Below are 16,019 nucleotides of genomic sequence, written 5' to 3'. Positions count from 1 at the left end.
CTGCGCAGCCATCTTTTGTGTGGGCAACGTCAAACCGAGACTTGCAAAAAAGGTAAAAGCAAAACACGAAGACAGTGAATTTATGTGAGCCATCTCTACACAATTATTTAGTACACAGACATTTCCCTCCGGCTTTATCACTCTGACTTTTATAGGTTCTGTCAGAAGCGGAAGGTGGCCCACTATATGTCACGTGAGCTCATTCCTCCCACAGAATGCCTCTTTTGTAACTGGTTCGGGCGTTGCGAGATGACGCAAGCATCCCGCGCCAACTGGTTCCTCGGTCGCTCAGTAGGGTTCTTGGGTGGAAAAGTTTCTCTCTACTAGCTTAGCTTTTTGGCCTGTTATTAACCGTTACTTTGGCTTGATTTTGTGAGCATCGCGTAACTTTCCTGCAGAATCTTCACATCTCCCAGGGCTTCGCTATTTTCTTCGGAAGTTTGGCTTCTATCCCCGGATTCTAGTGCATCCTCGCCTGCCTTCAAAGTAGCTGCTCTGGCCTGTAAGGCATTGCTCCTCAACCCTGGAAATTCCTGGGCCCTTGCTCTCTGATTTGCTAGGGATTATTTTGTGAGTTGCCTTGATTTTAACTTCCTCCATTAGTCGACCATGCACGTGAGTTAGGAAGCCCTGGACTCCGAAAATATCAATGTCTCTTGTCTATCGGTCCTCTTTATGAAATTTTGTGTATCGTTTTCGTGGTCCTTGTGTATTAGGGAATGCCTATTTTTGTTCAGTCGTTCATCTTAACATTTACATCTGTGCTAGTTATAATCATTCCTAATAAGAAAACCACTGCTGGCTTGACTTTGACAGGAGTTCAAGGCCAGCCTGTTAAATTTAGTTAGACCCTGTCTCAAAAAATAAAATAGAAGATTTGTACCTTTCACTTCTTGTGGTCTCCAGTATATGTAAGTTTATTATTCATCATGGAAAAAAAATTCACAAAGATCAAGACATATCTTTAGACATCACCATTGCAAAAATGAGGGATAACTTTACTTTTTGTTAAGGAGGCCAACATAAGGGAAATGTTCAAAGCATTATTTTGGAAGCCAGAGCTAGTTGGGAGACACCAATTATTTTGGTTTATCTCAAGCTGTAGAGCGCCCCTGCCCTTCATGATTGTGATATGCTTCGGAATGGTGTAGGGCCCCAGAGTGTCAGTTTTGATTCTATAGACTTAATCTGGTTTTTGCCCAGTCCTTTAAACTTGTAGAGTTTCAAATTTGATGTAGGCTTATTACCGAGAGCCAAGGAATGAAATATAGAGATTCAGTCAAATCAGTTTGGGCTTCAATTGTTTTAGGGTATGGTAAACTTTGTTTAAATAATCAGAATCCAGGCATGGGCGGCCAAAGTTTGTAATCCCAGCAATTCTGAGGCTGAGGGAGGAGGATCACAAGTTCAAGGCCAGCCTGTTACATTTAGTGAGACCCTGTCTCAAAAAATAAAGTAACACATTTTAAAAAAAGGGGGACAGGAATGTAACTCAGTGGTAGACCATACCTGGGTTCTATCACCATTCTTCCCATAGCCCAAATCAGAAATTCTGATATGAATAAAAACTAGCTAGATCAATAAGTCTTTGGGAGGATTATGTTCATACAGGAATCTAATCTACTAAAGTGTCCAGAAAGGTAAATCATTTGTGTTTTGAGTTCTTTTTGCATGATCATTTAGAAACCAAATCCTCCTTCAGCTGCTTAACCTATAGCAACTTAATTTTTATCAGGTAACAAGCAGACTGAGATGTGAAGTCCAGGGCTAGTGCAGTGGTTCTCTAGTGTCACCAGGGGCTTACACTGTCTCTACTTTGTTCTTTCCATTTTCTCAGTTTACTTTTTATTGATTGAAGATGCCTTGACAAAGGACAGATAGGTTGAACTGATTGTGGTGAGTGGATGCTAAGGCTCTATACTGACAAGAGCACAACACTTCAGTTTGTGCCATTTTGGGAGAGCTGTTGTTTCCCATGGCACAGTTAGAAAGCTGGTCCAAAAGTCCAAGGGTACAGTTAGTGTGTTGGACAAACCCTATTGTGATTGGCCACCTGTTTCTGATTAGATGAGGGAACAGTTATTGCAAAGGTAAAACCAACCCCAAAAGGTCAACCTGTGGGGACATCCAAGGAGCTGGGGCTCTCATAGTACTATCCAGAGATTAAGACAAATGTCTTTCCTCTATTTAAGATACATTTCCTGCAAAGCTTATACAAGGGTGGTTCTTACTGTCATTTTGATATACAGTGTGTTTAATGTATAATTTGATGTTATTGAACATGCCATGTATTGCCATGTAATCAATAGCATTTATTATGTACTCTGTTTCTAGACCTTATGGCTACTGTTTGTTTTGTTTTTATTTTTTGAATTTTTGTTTTAGGTGAAGGAACAGGGTACCCCAAAATTCACATGTGATTTAAAGACTTTCAGCAGTGTGGCACCAGCAACCAGTTTTTATAGTCATAAATGGAATACAATTAACAAGAACTGATGCTGTAAAAGTGTATGTCTGCCTCACATAATACTTTAATGTTATTATTGTTAAATGTCTTATTTAGAGTTTTTAAATAAATATTTCTGCTACTTATGGAAAAAATAGTAAAGCCTTTCACACATAGCGTCAGTAGAGCACTATACTGCGCTGAAATTCAATGTTATGTATTAAATTTTTGATAAATATGATTAATGCATCTCTGTATAGTGTATGTGCTATCTTCTGATTCATACAATATGTCTACTCAATAAGACGTAGTTGTTATCAAATTACCTTTTCTTCTCTTTATGACTTGTGAGAGACTACAGTGACATTCAGAGACAAAACTCAGAAGATAAATTCATAACTTGTGGAATAAAATATAGAAAAGAGTATCTTAATAACAAAATTTCACAAGAATTTATATATTAGGTCTTAGGATTATATATTCCTTCAATTAATACCTTTTGAGTGCCTTTCACTGTTTTGGGTGCTAAGGATTCAGTGTTGAACTACACAAGGTCCCAGTTCTTATAGAAACTGCATTATAGGTCTATGAGTAAGAGAGGATAAATAAGAATATGAAAATCGATGATACACTATGTAGGGAGGGACATTTGAACCTCTTTGAGAAAACCTAAGTAACAATGCTGGGGTTGACAACCTATTCCTATAAAAAGCCAGATAGTAAATATTTTAGGTTTTCTGATTAGATGTATTTTCTATTCTATGTTCCTTGTTAGTTTTACAGCCCTTTAAGTAGATAAACATCATTCTTATCTTGAGACCATACAAAAGTAGTCTGTTAAGTGGGATTTAACCCAAGGATTTTACTTAACTTGGGAAGTATGTATCACTGCAATGGAAAATTTTCGTTGTTTTGCTAGAATTTTTTTTTCAGATTATCAAATTGACATCTCAGAATTTTTAAATTAAACTGTTAGCCCCTTTGTGTTAGTCAGCTTTGCAGCATCACTTGAGTAAAATACATGACATGCTTTTTTTTTTTTTTTTTTTTTTTTTTTTTTTGAACTGGGGGTCAAACCCAGGGCTTTGCGAATGTAAGGCAGACACTTTGCCACTGAGCTGCATTCCAGCCTGACATATATGCTACTTGTGAAGTAGAAAACGTTTGTTTTGGCTCATGGTTCTGGAGGTTTAAGTCCAAGACCGGGCAGCCCCATTTGTTTGGACTTCTTATGATGGCAGCACATCATGATGGCAGTGTGAGGTGAATCCAACTGCTTACCTCTTGAATTGGAACAGTGATAGGAAGACTGTGGTCCCACAATTTCTTCCAAGGGCATGTCCTCAATGACCTACAAATCTCCTATTAGGTTCCAACTCTCAAGGGTTCACAGCACTCCCAGTAGCACTGCTGGTGTGGCTAACCCTTTGAATATGTACCATTGGGAGAAACTACCCACTTTCAAACCATAGCACACTCATCTCTGAAGACTAGTCAATGAAGAAAGACTTCATAAAGCCAAAAAAATTCATATCTTCATAACAACTATGCAAACTAATGACTATTGAGTAGACTCTTAAGCCCTAGCTGGTTAAAATAAACTTATGCAAAATACTATACATTTAAGTAGGTAATTTTTACTAGTTGTATCCAACCTTCAATGAATTCTTATTACAAACTAGTTAATTGTGGCTACAGAGGAACTACCTATGGGACTTCAGAAAATAATGAAATGTTATTTCTACTACTAGAGAGTCCCATGTAATGGATTTGCAATGTCACTTGGGTATCAGGTTTTCTGCTTTTAAAAAAAATTATAGTAAAAAAACATAAAATTTGCTATTAGTGATATTTAGTACATTCACAATTTTGTGCAGCCACAATCTCTTTCTAGTTCTAGAATATTTTCATTACCTTAAAAGAAAATTCTGTTCCCATTTATCAGCTGCTTCCTATTTTCTCCTTTTACAAGTCTATAGAAATACCACGGATTTTTGTATAGTCATTTCATGTCTTGCAACTTTTATAAATTCATTTATTAACTCTAATTTGTGTATATGTGCATTCTATAGAATTTTTAATGTATAGGGAGCACATTATCTGTGAATAGAGATGGTTTCACTATTTTTCCTTTTGTATGTTTTTTATTTCTTTTTTGGCCTAATATCTCTTGATAGAACTTCAAGTACAATACTGAATAGCAGTGAAGAAAATGAGCATCTTTTTCTTGTTCCTGATCTTCGGTGAAAGTTTTCAGTCTATCATCATTGAGTATGATGTTAGCTGTGGGTATTTCATAAATCCTATATATCATGTTGAAGAAGTACCTGTTTATTCCTAGTTTATTAAGTGCTTTATTCATGAAATGATGTTGAATTTTGTTATGACTTTTCTGTGTCAGTTAAGATGATTATGTGAGGTTGTTTGTTATTGTTAGAGTGATATTAATTTTCATACATTGAAACACCCATGCATTTCTGAAATACATTATATTTAGTTGTGTTATGTAATTTTTTTCATGTGCTAAGGTTTTTTTTGTTTTGTTTTTCTTTTTGACATGGGATCTTGCTGTATTGCCCAGTCTGGCCTTGGACTCCTAGGCTTCCCTGATCCTTTCACCTCAGCTTCTTGAATAGCTGGGACCACAGGCACAAGCCACCTGTCAAAAGATTTTTGTACGTATATTTATAAGGTATATTGGTCTGTGGTTTTCTTGTAGTACTTTTGTATGGCTTTGGTATCAGCATATTGCTGGCTTCATAGAATGAAGTAGGAATTTTCCCCTCCTGTTCTATTATTTTAATTCTTTAAAATACTAAGCAGAATTCACCAGTAAGCCATCTGTTTTTGGACTTTTTTTTTTATTGTAAACAAATGGGATACATGTTGTTTCTCTATTTGTACATGGAGTCAAGGCATACCATTTGTGTAATCATAAATATACATAGGGTAATGTTGTTTGATTCATTCAAACAACATTCCCCCACTCCTCCCTGCCTCTTTTCCCTCTGTACAGTCCTTCCTTCCTCCATTCTTACTACCCTCCTTATCCCTAACCCTAAACCTAACCCTAAACCTAACACTAACCCCTCCCACCCCCCATTATATGTCCTCATGCGCTTATCAGCGAGGTCATTCGTCCTTTAGTTTTTTGAGATTGGCTTACCTCACTTAGCATGATATCCTCCAGTTTCATCCATTTGCCTGCAAATGCCATAATTTTATCATTCTTCATGGTGGAGTAATATTCCATTGTATATATATGCCACAGTTTCTTTATCCATTCATCAACTGAAGGGCATCTAGGTTGGTTCCACAATCTGGCTATGGTAAATTGAGCAGCAATGAACATTAATGTGGCTGTATCTCTGTAGTATGCTGATTTTAAGTCCTTTGGGTATAGGCCAAGGAGTGGGATAGCTGGGTCAAATGGTGGGTCCATTCCAAGCTTTCTGAGGAATCTCCATACTGCTTTCCAGAGTGGCTGCGCTAATTTGCAACCCCACCAGCAATGTATGAGTGTACCTTTTTCCCCACATCCTCTCCAACACCTATTGTTGCTTGTGTTCTTGATAATCACCATTCTAATTGGGGTGAGATGGAATCTTAGGGTAGTTTTGATTTGCATTTCTCTTATTACTAGAGATGTTGAACATTTTTTCATATATCTGTTGATTGCTTGTACATCTTCTGTGAAGTGTCTGTTCATTTCCTTAGCCCATTAGTTGATTGGATTATTTGTATTCTTGGTGTAGAGTTTTTTGAGTTCTTTATAGATTCTGGAAATTAGCGCTCTATCTGAAGTATGAGTGGCAAAGATTTTCTCCCACTCTGTAGGCTCTCTTCATATTACTGATAGTTTCGTTTGCTGAGAGAAAGCTTTTTAGTTTGAATCTATCCCAGTTGTTGATTCTTGCTTTTATTTCTTGTGCTATGGGAGTCCTGTTAAGGAAGTCTGATCCTAAGCCGCCATGTTGAAGATTTGGACCTACTTTTTCTTCTATAAGTTGCAGGATCTCTGGTCTGATTCTGAGGTCCTTGATCCATTTTGAGTTGAGTTTTGTGCAGGATGAGAGATAGGGGTTTAATTTCATTCTGTTGCATATGGATTTCCAGTTTTCCCAGCACCATTTGTTGAAGAGGCTATCTTTTCTCCATTGCATATTTTGGCCCTTTAGTCTAGTATGAGAAAATTGTATTTATTTGGGTTTGTGTCCATGTCCTCTATTCTGTACCATTGATCTACCTGTCTATTTTGGTACCAATACCATGCCGTTTTTGTTACTATTGCTTTGTAATAGAGTTGAAGATCTGGTATTGCAATAGCCCCTGCTTCGCTCTTTCTACTGAGGATTGCTTTAGCTCTTCTAGGTTTTTTATTCATCCAGATGAATTTCATAACTGCTTGCTCTATTTCTGTAAGGTACGTCATTGGGATTTTAATTGGAATTGCATTGAATCTGTATAGTGCTTTAGGTAGTATGGCCATTTTGACAAAATTAATTCTGCCTATCCAAGAACATGGGAGATCTTTCCATCTTCTAAGGTTTTCTTTAATTTCTTTCTTTAGTGTTCTGTAGTTCTCATTGTAGAGGTCTTTCACCTCTTTTGTGAGATTGATTTCCAAGTATTTTATTTTTTTGGATGCTGTTGTGAATGGGGTAGTTTTCCTAATTTCTCTTTCTGAAGATTCATCACTTATGTATAAAAATGCATTGGATTTATGAGCATTCATCTTGTAACCTGCTACTTTACTGAATTCACTTATGAGTTCTAAAAGATTTCTGGTGGAATTTCCAGGTTCCTCTAAATATATAATCATGTCATCAGCGAACAGTAATAGTTTGAGTTCCTCTTTTCCAATTCGTATCCCTTTAATTTCTTTGGTTTGTCTAATTGCTCTGGCTAGAGTTTCAAGAACGATGTTGAATAGAAGTGGTGAAAGAGGGCATCCCTGCCTTGTTCCACTTTCAGGGGGAATGCTTTCAGTTTTTCACCATTTAGAATGATATTGGCCATGGGCTTAGCATAGATGGCCTTTACAATGTTAAGGAATGTTCCCACTATCCCTATTTTTTCTAGTGTTTTGAGCATGAAGATGCTGTATTTTATCGAATGCTTTTTCTGCATCTATCGAAATAATCATGTGATTCTTAACTTTAAGTCTGTTGATATGGTGAATGACATTTATTGATTTCCTGATGTTGAACCAACCTTGCATCCCTGGGATGAAACCCACTTGATCATGGTGCACTATCTTTTTAATATATTTTTGTATGCAATTTGCTAAAATTTTGTTGAAAATTTTTGTGTCGATGTTCATTAAGGATATTGGTCTGAAATTTTCTTTCCTCGATGTGTCTCTCTCTGGTTTAGGTATCAGGGTGATATTGGCTTCATAGAATGAGTTTGGGAGGGTTCCCTCCTCTTCTATTTCATGGAATACTTTGAGGAGTATTGGAATGAGCTCTTCCTTAAAGGTTTTGTAGAACTTGGCTGAGAACCCATCTGGTCCTGGACTTTTCTTTGTTGGTAGGCTTTTGATGACCTCTTCTATTTCATTGCTTGAAATTGATTTATATAAGTTGTGTATGTCCTCCTCATTCAGTTTAGGTAATTCATATGTCTCTAGAAACCTGTTGATGTATTCGAGGTTTTCTGTTTTGTTGGAGTATAGATTTTCAAAATAGCTTCTAATTATGTTTTGTATTTCACTCGTGTCTGTTGTGATATTTCTTTGTTTATTCCAAATTTTAGTAATTTGAGTTTTCTCCCTCTTTCTCTTTGTTAGTGTGGCTAAGGGTTTATCAATTTTGTTTATTTTTTCAAAGAACCAACTCTTTATTTTGTTAATTTTTTCTGATTGTTTCTTTTGTTTCAATTTTGTTGGTTTTGGCTCTGATTTTAACTATTTCCTGTCTTCTACTACTTTTGGTGTTGGTGTGCTCTTCTTTTTGTAGGGCTTTGAGCTGTAGTGTTAAGTCGTTTATTTGTTGATTTCTACTTTTTTTGTTGAATGTGCCCCATGAAATAAATCTTCCTCTAAGTACTGTTTTCATAGTGTCCCAGAGATTTTGATATGATGTGTCTTTGTTCTTGTTTACTTCTAAGAATTTTTTTAATTCCCTCCTGATGTCTTCTGTTATCCATTCATAATATAATAGCATATTATTTAATCTCCAAGTATTGGAGAAGTTTCTGTTTTTTATTCTGTCATTTATTTCTAATTTCAATCCATTATGATCTGATAGAGTACAAGGTAGTATCTCTATCTTCTTATATTTGCTAACAGTAGCTTTGTGGCATAAAATGTGGTCTGTTTTAGAGAAGGATCCATGTGCTGCTGAGAAGAAAGTGTATTCATTCTTCATTGGATGGTATATTCTATATATGTACGTTAAGTCTAAATTGTTGATTGTGTTATTGAGATCTATGGTTTCTTTATTCAATTTTTGTTTGGATGATCTATCCAGAGGTGAAAGAGGTGTGTTAAAATTGCCTAGTATTATTGTGTTGTGGTCTATTTGATTTCTGGAATTGAGAAGGATTTGTTTGATGTACATGGATGAGCCAATGTTCGGGGAATAGATATTTATGATTGTTATGTCTTGCTGATTTATGCTTCCCTTGAGCAGTATGTAATGTCCTTCTTTCTCTCTTCTGACTAGTTTTGGCTTGAAGTCCACATTATCTGAAATGTGTATGGATACTCCAGCTTTTTTGCTGTGTCCGTGTGCACGGTATGTTTTTCTCCATCCTTTCACCTTTAGTCTATGGGTATCTTTTTCTATGAGATGAATCTCTTGCTGGCAGCATATTGTTGGATTTTTCTTTTTTAATCCCATCTGCCAGTCTATGTCTTTTGATTGATGAGTTCAGGCCATTAACATTCAGGGTTATTATTGTGATATGATTTGTATTCCCAGTCATTTGACTCATTTTTGTTTTTTGACATTATTTGATTTCTCCTTTATTTGGGTATTCCTTTAGGCTAGTTCCTCCCATTGCTGATTTGCATCGTTGTTTTTCCTCTCTTCCTCAGGGAATATTTTGCTGAGAATGTTCTGTAATGCCGGCTTTCTTTTTGTAAATTCTTTTAGCTTTTGTTTATCATGGAAGGATCTTATTTTGTCGTCAATTCTGAAAGTAAGTTTTGCTGGGTATAAGATTCTTGGTTGGCATCCATTTTCTTTCAGGGCTTGGTAAATGTTGTTCCAGGCCCTTCTAGCTTTTAGGGTCTGGATTGAAAAATCTGCTGATATTCTTATTGGTTTCTCCCTGAATGTAATTTGATTCTTTTCTCTCGCGGCCTTTAAAATTCTGTCTTTATTCTGTATGTTAGGTATTTTCATAATAATGTGCCTTGGTGTGGGTCTGTTGTAATTTTGTATATTTGGAGTCCTATAAGACTGTTGTACTTGATTTTCCATTTCATTCTGCAGATTTGGGGAATTTTCTGATATTATTTCATTGAATAGATTGTTCATTCCTTTGGTTTGTTTCTCTAAGCCTTCCTGAATCCCAATAATTCTAATATTTGGCCTGTTCATGATATCCCATAATTCTTGTAGATTCTGTTCATGATTTCTTACCATCTTCTCTGTTTGGTCAACTTTGATTTCAAGATTAAATATTTTGTCTTCAATGCCTGAGGTTCTGACTTCCAGGTGTTCTGTCCTATTGGTTATGCTTTCTATGGAGTTTTTAACTTGGTTTATTGTTTCCTTCATTTCAAGAATTTCTGTTTGTTTTTTTTATTTTTTCAGTATCTCTAACTCCTTTTTGAAATGATCTCTTGCTTCCTGTATTTGCTCTTTTAACTGTTGATTGGTGTGATCGTTTAATTCCTGCATTTGCTCTTTCATCTCCTCCTTCAGTGCCTGCATTTGCTCCTTCATCTCCTCGTTTGCTCCCCTGATTGTTTTAATTTTGTACTTTCTGAACTCCCTTTCTGACATTTCTTCTGCTGTGCTGTCATTGGGTTTTATTGATATAGTATTTAGGTTTGTTTGGGACATTTTCTTCCCTTGTTTTCTCATATTGGTCAGATGTCAGTGGGACTCTGTGATATTGCAGATTTCCTCTGTTGGCTTATAGTGTCCCTGTAGATTTCCAGTGTATCACCTCCCAGCCTTCAGTAGCCTGAAGTCTTGGAGGAACTTGATAATGCAGTGCTTCCCAAGAAAGCTGCCCCTAGCCGGCTACTGGTTCCAGGGCTTGGAGCTGGCTCTATTCGGAAAGGTCTCACTGGGTGGTCTGCTCCAAGAAGCTGGCTGTGAAAGGAGCCTGCCTCCGGAGGGAACAGGCTGCTTGGGGAAGTCCCTGGCTGCCCTGTCCTGGTCCCTGAAGCTGCCTGCAGGCCAGAGCTCGCCGCTGGCGGGACTTGGAGCTGGTTCTGTGCAGAAAGGCTCTCACTGGGTGGCCTGTTCTGAGAAGCTGGCTGTGTGGGAGAAGCCCACCGCCGGAGTAAGCAGGGCTACCTGGGGAAGACTCTAGCTGCCCTGCCCTGCTCTGATGAGCCACCTGAATCCGGGCCTGCCGCCCAGGCTGAGCTTCACTGGTGGGGGAGACTCACCCCGTGGCTCTATTTTAGTCCAAGTCTCTCAATGCCTCCCCGTCTTGAATCCTGGGTTCTGGAGCGACTGGAGATGCAGTCACCCTCTAGTTTGCCATCTTGGATCGCCCCATGGAAAGAGCCCGCGGTCAGAGGGGGCAGGGCCACCTTGAGAAGTCTCTGGCTGCCCTGTCCTGGTCCCAGAGGCTGCCTGTGGGTCGGAGCTCTCAGCTGACTCTGGGACTTGTGTCTGGCTCAGTGTAGAAAGGCTCTCACTGGGCGGTCTGCTCCGAGAAGCTAGCCTTGAAAGGTGCCTCCCGCCGGAGGGAGCCGAGCTGCTTGGGGAAGTCCCTGGCTGCCCTGTCCTGGTCCCTGAAGCTGCCCGTGGCCTAGAGCTCACTGCTGGCGGGACTTCTGTTTTTGGATTTTTTAAAATTATTATTAGGTTTGTGATTCTTGATTCAATCACTTTACTTGTTATAGGTTTGTTAGGCTATTTTATTTCTTCTTTAGTCAGTTTTGGTAATTTGTATGTATCTAAGGACCTGTACATTTAATTTAGGTATCTAATTTGTGTGTTTACAATTATTCAATGTATTCTATAGTAATTATTTTAATTTCTGTAAGGCCAGCAATAATGGCCCATTCTCATTTCTGATTTTAGTTATATGTCTTCTTTGGGCTAGAATAGGGAATGATGAGGGGCCATGTAAAGAGAGCTTCCACATGGAGGAGAACTGAAGAATCTAGGTGACAGCTAACACCAAGGTCCCAGACATGTAAAGGAGGTCATCTTGGATCTTTCAAACTCAATGAAGCCTAGCTAATAGCACATTGAGCATCTCCATTGAATTCTGCACATATTACAGAGCCCTAGAATTACAAATAAAATACTGGATATTACTTTATGCCACTTAATTTTGTGGCAATTTATTATGTAGTATAAGATAACTGAATCAAGAATTAAATAAAAATTCTAAAAGAAAATATCAGAATTGGAGAATATACGTCTTTTTCAGTGCTATGTAAAGTAATGATATAGCTATAGATTTACAGATGGCAGGTTAAAATCTATGAAATGTAATTTCATATTAATTTATTTTTATTTTTATTTTTTTCAAAAAATTTTGGGACAGGACCTCACCGAGTTGCCCAGGCTAGCCTTGAACTTGCAGTCCTGCTGGCGGGCCTATTGAATTGCTGGGATTATAGGCATACACCACTGCACCCAGTGAAATATGTTATTTTAGTTACCTCCGATAGAGGTCATTTAACTAAGGATCAGGAAGTAGTTAGAACATATTGACTTATGAATAAAAGGAAATTTTATGCTAAGGTCTCTAATGGAAAAAGTAAATAGCATGCAAGAGCATGTGGATAATGTAAGCAGAGAGTTGGACACTTGAGGAAAGAATCAAAAGGAGAGGCTAGAAAACAACTACAACATCTGTAACAAATGAATAATACCTTTGATGGGCTCATGGGTAACTGGACACTTCTAAGGAGAATATCTGTTATCTTGAAGAAAAGTCAGTAGAAACTTCAAACGTTGAAATGCAAAGAGAAAAAAGTATGAAAAAGTCAACATTATTAATTATGAGAAAATTATAAAAGGTTTAAGATATGTCTAATGGGAATACCAGAAGGAGAAGGAAAGAAAGGAACAGAAGAAGTAGTTGTAGTAACAACTGAGAATTTTCCAAAGTTAATGGTGAACATCCAATCACTGATCCTGGAAGTTCAGAGAAAACCAGGAGGAATAAATACCAAAAATCTATGTGAAGTAATATCATAAGCAAACTATAGAAAAATCAAAGGCAAAGAGAAAATCTCTAAAGAAGCGAGGAGAAAGAAACCACTTTACCTGTAGAAAAACAATGATAATTACTTTGGACTTCTTTTTAGAAACCATGTAAGCAGCAAGAGAGTGGAGTGAAATATTTACAATGTTGAAAGAAACAACAACTAAGATTTTTGTATCTAGTGAAATTATCTTTCTAAAATGAGGAAGTAGTAAGACTTTCTTAAACCCACCTTGCAGTATAAGTTGAAAAAGTAAGTTTAAATGAGAAAAATGTTCTTCAGAAAGAAGATAAGTTAGAAACTCAGAGCTACATAAAAAGCCAAAGTGTTAGAGAACGAATAAGTGAAAATGATAATATCTTTTATTTTTGTTATTTTAAATTGAGCTAATAACAGTTTTTTTCTAAGTAATAATAGCAATAACCATTGAGTTTTGAATAATTCCAGCTTATGAATAAATGAAATAGATAATAAATGTTATAAAGCATGGGAAGGAGGAATTGAGAATACTTTGTTATGAAATACTTGGACTACCTATGAATTATTATTTTAAAGTGGATGTGGATTAATTACATTTATATATATGTATTTATATATATATATATATATATATATCACAAACTCAGGGGCAACCATAGAGAAAGAAAACAAAGAGAAATGAATATGCTAAAAAAGAGAAAACAGAATCATCAAATGCTCAATTTAAAATAAGAGAAAAAATAAGCAAGAGTATAATAAATGAAAAAAGAAAGAACAAGGGTGAGGAATAAAAATGATAACAAATATGTTAGATATTAATCCAATTATATTAATAACTAAACTTCAGTGGTCTCTGCATCAATTGAAAAGCAGAGTGTTAACAGTGGATGAAGAAACAAGACCTAAGTATATGCTGTCTATAAGAAACTCACTTTAAATACAAAGATAAATAGATTAAGAGATAAAGGGAGAAATATGTATTATGCTATTCCTAACCAAACGAAAGGTTGAGTAGCTCTATTAATTTCAGACAAAGCAAACTTCAAGACAAATTATAAGGAATAATAGGGGGACCAGTTCTCCAAGAAGACATAATAATCCTTGATGTGTATGTGCCTAACCATTTATCATAAAAACACAAAAGGCAAAGCCTGATAGAAATGCAAGGGGAAATAGTTGCATCCACTATTGTAGCTGGAGACTTCAGGACAGTCACAGCCTGTCTGTTTCAAATGGGAAATGGACTCGCCTCTCAGTGGGAGGAGTGGCAGCATCACCTCATAGAAAAGCATGTGCATTAGGATACAATCTCCCAGAGTTCACAATCTTCTAGAGGTTTCCCTCCTATTATGTGTGCCCCTCTCGCCCCAGTTTGTGTGTTCTTGTTGAGGTCTCTTTTTGCCCAGCCATATATAGGGAACGGTTTTCTCTGGTGCCTTCAGAAGTCGCTACAGTAGTAGCATTATAGGAGACTATGGTAGCAATGCATTTTTTTTTTTTTTTTAATTTTACTTCACAAGCACTTTTTGGAGGACAAAAAGGAATGAATGACCTGAAATGGAATTTCTGTTGGAAACCACTGTTCTGATTCTCAGATCCTAAAATCCTAGTCAGTCCTGGGAACTTTTCTCTCAGGGTTGCAGCTGAATCTGTTTTCAGTTTGGCTTCCTTTGTTTTGTACTCCTTCCTTGGGCAACAGTCCTTCCTGGGCAATCCAGATATTCCTTAAACATTCTCGGACAGGAGAATTGGGAGATGGGTGCAGCATAGGGAAGAAAATCTGCCCAACTCCACTCATGCTGTGGCTCATGTTTTCCTTTTTGAGAGCAACTTCAAATCAAATCTGTCAATGCCAGAAAGCACCTTAAAGAACTCATCCTGTGAATGTGGGTAAAGAATGTGGGTAAAGAATTTTCCTTTCTCATAAGTATGTGACCTTTAGTTAACTCTCTATCTCTGTTCCACTGGAAACTGATAAAGATAGAATGTCAGCTATGTCACCTATGATAAGATGACCCCTGAATGATAAATTACATCTGGACAGGGAGGCACTATAAAGTTCCCATAAATACCTGACGCAGAGTTTATAATTTTGGCTTTCCCAAGGATGTTAATTCTTGCATAATTTAGTATATGCTTCATGTGAACCTTGGAAGCAATGCCTGTGGAGTTGTTGCAAGAGATAACATCTCTTGTGAGACATGAGGCTCTTAAGCAGAGCAGCCCACGAACCTTTTTGAAGAGATGTGGATGAGATAAACTTGAAGGTAAATTGAAGTTACAGTTTTTAAATCTCAAATCCCCAGGCATCATCTGAGAAGCAGCTGTCTTTGGAAGCTAGTCTGAGAGAAATCCTCCCAAGGTGGAGGGTCTTTGAACCAAGGAGCCAGTCATATCATATCCTCCTACCTAAGAATTTGGGATATAGAAGCTGAAACTGAAGGCCACAAGAATTTAGATACTGAAGTTGCAGGTTACGTTCCTTAAGTGAGATCATATGTGACCAAAGAGAGGCAACAGAGGAATATTCCAATTTAGCAGTTCTGTGGTAGGGCATGCTTTTACCTTTAAGTGGATTGTATTGTGATTGTCCCCTGGTATCCATGGGAGATGATTTCAGGTTGCCCTACAGATAAAAAATCCTTGGGGGGCTAGGGTTGTGGTTCAGTGGTAGAGTGCTTGCCTAGCATGTGTGAAGCACAGGGTTTGATCCTCAGCACTACATAAAAGCAAATAAAATAAAGGTATTGTGTCAAAAAAACAAAAACAAACAAAAACCTTGGATGCTCAAGGAACATCCTGGATGCCCCTTCTATAACATGGCATTGGAGAAGCTGAGGCGGCATTGCTTGAGCTATGCCTATGAATTTTTTTTATTCAGAAAATGAAGAATTAAGAAAGATTTTCATATTTAATATTGCTGTGTCTTTGGGCTAAGTGGTTGCCACACAGCAGCAAACGACCCTAGAACAGAAAAATTTTTAGACATCTTTAAGGTCCCAGGAAGCAGTAAGGAAGTTGGAGGAGAATAAAGGAAAATTATTGCTATTCTGAATATTAATGTAAAGAACTGTTTCCATAGAGATTAGCAACATCTGCACATATTATATTACAATTAGGAAAATTACAGCGTGAATTTTTATTTCATCCATTTTGGAATTACTGTCTCATGAGAGCTGTGTGTAAATTTCTCTCATGATTTCTCATGTGAAAAATGAGAAGCTATTTGAACCTTGT

At 37.2% G+C, this 16,019-nt stretch overlaps 1 long non-coding RNA gene across 2 annotated transcripts; it reads left to right on the top strand.

Annotated features, from left to right (window-relative positions):
- Positions 1-275: 275 nt before the first annotated feature.
- Positions 276-13,030, top strand: LOC306657524. 2 transcript variants are annotated; one of them, XR_013762817.1, is made up of 3 exons: positions 276-502; positions 5,028-5,121; positions 11,687-13,030. It is a non-coding gene; the product is annotated as an uncharacterized lncRNA (long non-coding RNA). The 2 variants fall into 2 exon arrangements; XR_013762818.1 differs by having other exon boundaries at positions 276-570.
- The last annotated feature ends 2,989 nt before the right edge of the window (positions 13,031-16,019 follow it).

This window comes from Sciurus vulgaris (assembly GCF_902686455.1).
Source record: "Sciurus vulgaris genome assembly, chromosome: 3".
Classification (NCBI taxonomy): Eukaryota; Metazoa; Chordata; class Mammalia; order Rodentia; family Sciuridae; genus Sciurus; species Sciurus vulgaris.
This window is presented reverse-complemented; position numbering and strand designations above follow the sequence as displayed.